This window comes from Phyllobates terribilis, unplaced genomic scaffold (genome assembly GCF_046119375.1).
Source record: "Phyllobates terribilis strain yellow unplaced genomic scaffold, ASM4611937v1 Scaffold_245__1_contigs__length_2953440, whole genome shotgun sequence".
NCBI classification, from domain to species: domain Eukaryota; kingdom Metazoa; phylum Chordata; class Amphibia; order Anura; family Dendrobatidae; genus Phyllobates; species Phyllobates terribilis.
The window spans coordinates 483,735-491,273 of NW_027363005.1; the positions used below are offsets into that span (position 1 = coordinate 483,735).

General features: G+C 49.4%; 1 pseudogene; it reads left to right on the forward strand.

Moving 5' to 3' along the window:
• The first annotated feature begins 896 nt into the window (after positions 1-896).
• Positions 897-5,890, forward strand: LOC141217700 (Golgi resident protein GCP60-like; annotated as a pseudogene).
• Positions 5,891-7,539: the final 1,649 nt, after the last annotated feature.

Here is a 7,539-nt window from a genome sequence, read left to right on the forward strand (position 1 = left end):
TCAGGGACTTTTACAAGGTATTTAAGGAATCACCCTGTAAGAATTGAATTTTATCGTTCTGGGTCCAATTACTGGAAAGTGGATTGTATTATGTGTTGTGCACAGATATTACTCAGTATTGCAGGGTCTGATTACTGCACACTGGGGTCAGGTGGCTTTAGTGGTCCTATCACTGTCTTATTACAGTTTTTGTGGAGCATTATATGGCGGCACACGCAGTTTGGTACATGTGATGGGTCTCCTAACCATTTTCCTTCTGTATTTTTTTACAGAGAAGGACGGGAAGGCTTTCCATCCAACCTACGAGGAGAAGCTGAGGCTGGTGGCTGTGTACAAACAAGTCCTCCTGGGACCGTACAACCCCGACACGTGCCCCGAAGTCGGCTTCTTCGATGTCCTGGGCAACGATAGGAGGTAACGAACGTCGTGTGGTTTGTTTCACTGTATCACATTCCTATAAAAAAGTAGCCACTTTGTAAATAGCCTAACGTTTTCTTACCGTTTTGTATACACAGCACTGATGCAGATCTGTGTGTCTCCATGGTTACAGACTACACTACATATGTAGTCTGATCCTGCCATTGTATATTTTTCACCACTAAAGTAGCCGTCAGCGACTGCAGGGTGAACCTCATTACCATGAGCATTTATGGGAGCTGTGTACGCAAAACGGCAACAGATTTTCCATCATGGGCATGCATCGATCTGATGTGTCCAAAAAAAAAAAAATAGGAATTGAAATGCAAAGTTTAATAGAAAACTGCAGACTGTTTCTTGCATAAAACTGAACGACGACGCGTTTCTAACCTCTTCATAGAAGCCTTTGCTCCCTCTGAGCGTCGTTCACACACTGTCGTCTTTCTCACAGGAAAGAATGGACGGCCCTGGGCAACCTGAGCAAGCAGGAAGCCATGACGGAGTTTATCACCCTCCTGAACAGATGCTGCCACCTCTTCTCCACATACGTCACATCCCATAAAATAGAGAAAGAAGAGCAGGAGAGAAAAAGGTACTAATCCCTACAATCCGTACATCCGGCATCGGTGGGGCACGGTAACTGCTGGTTTCCTCCAGAAACAGCGCCACACGTGTCCACAGGCTATGCCTAGTATTGCAGCTCAGTACTATTAAAGTGAGTGGGGCTGAGCGGCAAGGTGACGCACAACCTGCAGACAGGTACCTGAAGACAACTCCAGCACTAATAGTTACTGGAGACGTTCTTAAAGGGACCGCTCTGCAGATTGTGCAGTGAACCCACCCCAACTCTACCAGAAGAGGCGCTGGTGATGCTGATAGATAGGAGATGGTTTGCAGCGGTTTTCTATGGATTCCGGACCTGGGTCCTGCAAATCTTTCTGCTCCAGTCTATAGCAGAGGTTAGCGGCAGTCGCTATCTCACAAGATAGATGATGATTGACATCTGGGTCACGTTTTTCCACACTTAAAGGGGTTGTCTGTTAGTTTAAAGGAGCTTTCTGTTTCCTGCAGGGATAACGTCACGTCACTCTATCAGATTGCTGCAGCCAATCACTGGCATGTACAGCATGAGACCGTAGAAACCAGTGATCGACTGCAGCAGTCACATGGATTATACAACATCATCGCTGCAGGAAAAAAAGTGATGGCCGCCAGAGTGTGAGCACGGGAGAAGCGAAGGAGTCATCAGGCGAGAAATATTTGTTTTTTATGGGTCAATTTTGTAAAATTTCCAACTGCCTTAAGTGGTATCAAATCCCTATCATATCACTAACTTAAAGCCGCAGGAGTTCTTAAACTTTGACTAAGTTTGATACATAGAATCCAACCTGCAGTGTAAAGCATGGGGGACAAAACAGCAGTATGAGACTGACAGGACATGAGGCATCTTTCAGGTTACCTCCTACTCCAGTACTAATTGCAGTATAGCTGGAGTCAGTGATTATGGATTTACGGAGTAGTCGGTATGTAAGACCGGAGGGATCATGGACCGGACTTCTGCTTTAAGTCCCAGGAAGTGAGAACGGTTGACGCTGCTGCAAAAATCATGTCCGACATAGTTCAGTGTAAAGCGTCATCTGCTGACTTTACTGGAGAGAAGAGAAGGAGCGGAGACGGCGGGAAGAGGAGGAGCGGCAGCGGCTGCTGCGAGAGGAGGAGAAGCGGAGGAAAGAAGAGGAGCAGAGGCTGCGGAGAGAGGAGGAAGAGAGGATGCGAGTGGAGGATGAACGGTTTAGAATGGAACAGCAGAAGTAAGTACTCCCATCGGAAGTCACTCATCTTTCTTAAAGGATATTTTTGGGTGGGTCACTCATTCAGGACCCTCGTAGTATGAGCCATAGTGCAAGGAGCAGTCTGTTGTATGCAATGCTGGTGACCGGTTGGAGGGTACATGCGCTGGGGTCACCAACAATGGGGTCCACGGAGCACTGTCACATTCATTTTAATGGAAAATTACTAAAGCTCTGCCGGCCACAGGCAATGGCGGGTGCAGCAGTCATTAGGGCAGGACCGTGCATTTGTGTTTCAAATCTTAATTCTATTTTTTTTTTTTGCAGGTAGCAGATCATGGCCGCCCTGAACTCGCAGACAGCGGTGCAGTTTCAGCAGTACGCAGCGCAGCAGTACCCGGGGAACTTCGAGCAACAGCAGCTCCTGATCCGGCAGCTGCAGGAACAGCACTACCAGCAGTACATGCAGCAGCTGTACCAAGTGCAGCTCGCTCAGCAACAGGTAGACGCAGCGCACAGACCCCCGAGCCTCGCTGCTCTGAGCTGCATTTACCTGTCGGACCATGTTCCCACGTAGCATAAATGCTGCAGGGTTTGTTTTTTTTTGCAGAAAATCCCCTGTGTTTAAAACGGTGTTTCCCAAACTCCAGTCCTCACGGCCCCCATAGGTCATGTTTTCAGGATTTCCTTAGTATTTCCATCACCTGTGTAATACTATCAAGGCATCAGGAATTCTCTCACCTGTGTAATACGAAGGAGATCCTGAAACATGACCTGTGGGGGCCGTGAGGACTGGAGTTTTGGAAACACTGGTTTAAAAGTTTGAGGAAACTTCTTGTGCTTCCCGGAAAACTCCTGGCCGCTGTGCATCTAAAGACGTTGCTGAAATTTGTGTTTTTTTGGTTTGTTTATTTTTTCCTGTGGAGCCGAAAAAATGCATGAAAAAATGCCCTCGCTTCTTGTACAGAATTAATAAAACCTTCAGATCTTCAACAATAAATGGGGTAAAAACAGCTGTAAAAATAAGATAATCAGAGTAGATTGCTATTGCGGGTTTTGATGTAGAAAATAAACCCTGCACTTTACGCTCCCTGGAACCTGAACTAATTAACTAATTGTTTTTAGTAAGAAAAAAATAAAAAAATTGCGCGGCTGAGTTTTGCTCTTGATGGTGGTGGTGCGCTGAGTAGCTGGTTGATTAGATGCAGCGTTTATAAGTGGAAGACAGTGGGATTTGTGTGCAGCGTCTATTGGAGTCTGTGGTTGTCTGAAACGCTGCCTCATTAGAAGTTAAGCTTCTTTGTTCTTCCCCTCATGCTTTACACTGCAGTTTTGCTTCGCAGCATACAAGAAATGAAGAATGCTCATAAATGACGTGGTGTTACCCTCTCCTTACCCTCTCGGCCTTACAGAAACAGCAGGAGGCACTTTCGGCAGGAACCAGCTCCCCTGTCAGTTCTCCATCCAAGGTGAACATGGGAAGCATCACCGGCTCCGGAGAAGCCCCCTCGGTCAACGGACAAACCCACCCACACATAGACAATGCTGAGACAGAACTGGAGGCAGACCCCGCTGGAAGACCTGCTGGAGAACGGGCTTAAAGGTGCGTCCTATGGACCCCATTGGGGTTGGGGTCTGTTGGGTGGACAATCAGACGATACCTGGACATTGGCTAATGGTTTATGTTTGCTCATTATTTTTCCACTTCCTTCTCTCTACAGAGTCCACGCCGGTCATTGCTGCCCCATCCATGTGGAAAAGACCCCAAATTAAAGACTTCAAAGAGAAGATCCGGCAGGACGCGGACTCAGTCATCACCGTCGGAAGAGGAGAGGTGGTCACAGTCCGGGTCCCCACACACGAGGAGGGCTCCTATCTTTTCTGGGAGTTTGCCACAGATAACTTTGACATTGGTTTTGGGGTTTACTTTGAATGGACAGACTCCCCAAACACGGCTGTGAGCGTGCACGTCAGCGAGTCCAGCGAGGACGAGGACGAAGGTACTTTGTACAATTTTCATACTTCATTCCTGTACAATAAATACTGTAGCAGGTCTTCACTGCGTCTCACCCCCTCTTCCTGAAGAGGTCGGGGGTCTCTCGAGAAGCAGCATCTTACCCCCTCGTTTTAAGGAGGTTGGGGCCTCTCGAGAAGCAGTGTCTCACCCCCTCGTCTTGAGGAGGTCGGGGCCTCTCAAGAAGCAGCGTCTCACTCCCTTTTCTTGAGGAGATTGGGACCTCTCGAGAAGCAGCCTCTCACCCCCTTTTCTTGAGGAGCTTGGGGCCTCTCGAGAAGCAGCGTCTCACCCCCTCGTCTTGAGGAGGTCGGGGCCTCTCGAGAAGCAGCGTCTCACCCCCTCGTCTTGAGGAGGTTGGGGCCTCTCAAGAAGCAGCATCTCACCCCTTGGTCCTGAAGAGGTCGGGGGGTCTCTCTAGAAGCAGCATCTCACCCTTTCGTCCTGAGGAGTTAGGGGCTCTCACCCCCTCGTCCTAAAGAGTTCCGGGGGCCCTATTGAAGCAGCGTCTCACCCCCTCATCCGGACGAGGTAGGGGGCCTTTCAAGAAGCAGCGTCTCACCCCCTCATCCGGACGAGGTCGGGGCCTCTTGAGAAGCAGCGTCTCACCCCCTTGTTCCGAGGAGGTCGGAGGCTTCTGGAGAAGCACCAACTGGTCATGGATGTTCACCTCTGCAGGAGATCAAAAACCAACAATGTGCTCTCTGGGGAGTTACTGTGGTCTCTCTCCCTTTCCGTAGGTTAAGATTGACCTATCAGACTGGCGGGATGGTTGAGTCGCTGCCTAATTTTTCCTCTCCCCAATGCCACTAGTGGAGGAGCTGTGCCTCTGCAGAGGGAAAACGGGCCGCATCTAGCATCAGAGAGGCTCATTCACACTTTAAAGTAAAAAGCTTGCGAGCGTGCTCTCCTTGCCAAGGAAACCAGTCACCATTGATAGTTTGTAGAGGTGGCCGGTACCCTAGGCCAGGGTTCCCCAACTCCAGTCCTCAAGGCCCACCAACAGGTCATGTTTTCAGGATTTCCTTAGTATTACACAGGTGATAATTGCATCACCTGTGCAATACTAAGGAAATCCTGAAAACATGACCTGTTGGTGGGCCTTGAGGACTGGAGTTGGGGAACCCTGCCCTAGGCAACCAGCTGTAAACTATAGAATTAAGAATACCTCCATATTTGACAACAGAGATACTTTTTAATAAAGAGTGAAATGTAAAGTTGCTGGTGTTTACAAGCACTTTGCAATTTTACCCAGCGAAGATGGAGGAAAAACTGCACCAAAAACGGATCAGATCAGCATGAGTCGCCCTGTACTCTCTCTGCAGGATTTCTGTAAGACTGCTTGTTTCCGGATTATTCCCGGAAGACCCCTTTATGCTTCTGTTTTAGCTCCGCGCCCATGACTTGTCCCACTCTGATATCCTGGACTCACTCCTGACTTGTGTCTGTTCTTTACAGAGAATCCCAACAATGAAGAGAAAGCCAAAAAGACGCCAACAAGCCTCAGCTGGAGGAGATTGTGCCGGTCTACAGGCGGGATCGTCACGAAGAGGTGGACGCCGGCAGCCACCAGTACCCCGGCCGGGGGCTCTACCTGCTCAAATTTGACAACTCTTATTCCTTGTGTCGTTCAAAATCTGTGTACTACAGAGTGTATTATACTAGATAAAGGAGGGGCCTGCGGTCAGGGGAGGAGCCGGCAATCAGGGGGAGGGGCAAGTGATCATGGGGCGGGGCCTGCAATCAGGGGGAGGGGCCAGGGCAGTAAGTCGCTCACATGACCTGGATCCTTTTCGATAAGTGTCGCCTCCTCATCGCTCCTCGTGGCGGCCGACACTAATTCAGAGTGCTGTGATTTAACCCGTTCTTTGCCACTACGATTGGTGGACATGAAAGGGGTTTTTAATTCTATTCTCTGTGCGCCCACTCGGGGGCATTTCATGATCTGTTCAGAAGATGAACGCGCATGAGAAGCGTCATGGAGGAGGGGGCACCTTTGTGTTGGGTACCAGGGTAGTGGGCGCCCCCTCAAGACTGGTGGAAGGGTAAAGGTCCCATGCGTTCCCCTCGGTCTGCCCTATTCTGTACCACGCGCAGGTAGCTCAGCGCCATCGCAAACAGCAACGGTTTCTCCTCCACTATAGGTCAGGGCAAATCCGAAATGTGCTGTTGCCTCTCTGGTATCAGCCGTCTGTAGCGGGCAGGAGAGGGTAGTGGGGAAAGTTTCTTATCTCTTCTCTCATCAGTCTGATTTGTCTGATCTTGTACCATGTAAAATATGTAACAAATATGAGAAATGGTTTATAATAATAATAATCATATGGAATAATCTGTCCTGTGTGATCTGGTGGAAACACTGCACCTCCCCCAATGCCCCGCAGCAGAGCATGCGCTATGTGAGACCACCAGGGGTGGGCCGCAGGGCGGAGGGGGGGGTTCACGAAGGCTGAGAAGCTAGGAGGAATCTGGCAGACTTGCGATTGCTGCTCTGGAGGTGATAACAGCATTTCCTATAGATTTTACCTGTATGATGCTGCACTACGCCTTGTTGCCGTATAAGGGTAAGTCACAGGGCAACGGTCTCTGGTTGTTGTGAAACTACAACTCCCAGCATGCCCGGACAGCTCCTTGACTTTAGTCTGACTTGCACTAATACATTCTGTAATTTCGGTTGTTTTCTATGAAGGCGTCGCTTTTCTATGTCGCGTCCAATGAGCTGGATGAGGGCAGAATACGGCCGCCATACATTTACCATGGGAGATGGCTGATCGGCTCTGTGTATCGCTCAGTGCACCTATGTGGGAGCAGTCAGGGCGGCCATATTGCTCATCACTCAGCTTTCCCAGAAACTGAACGGAGGGATAGAATTTGCCCCTGCAAATGATACTATGAGCTGTAGGGATTAATGGCCAGACATTTAGATCCAGACTGTAGAGATGGTGGACGGTGGGGATCAGGCTGGTCACAGGACAGGGCCGTGCCGATGGTTTCCGCTCTGCATTGGGGGTGGCCGGTATCGTATACGGCTCCTATTATAAGGCGCTATACAGGTCGGGTGTTGGACTTTGCTGCCAGCAGCTGCACTTCTCCCTGCAGAAATGAGACCACCCATCCCCTTCAGCAGAGCAGTGATCAGAGCTATGGACGGGTGGGCTGTAACATTAGGGGCCCCTGGTACTCAACTTTCAGCCTGGAAGCAAGAAAAATCTCAGGTGCCAGTTTCTGATCATGTGGTTCAGTGTGATGTGAATGTTCAGGAATCTGCAGCAATTTATTTACTATGTCTAAAGTCTGTCTTCTAATACAAGAATTAAGGTG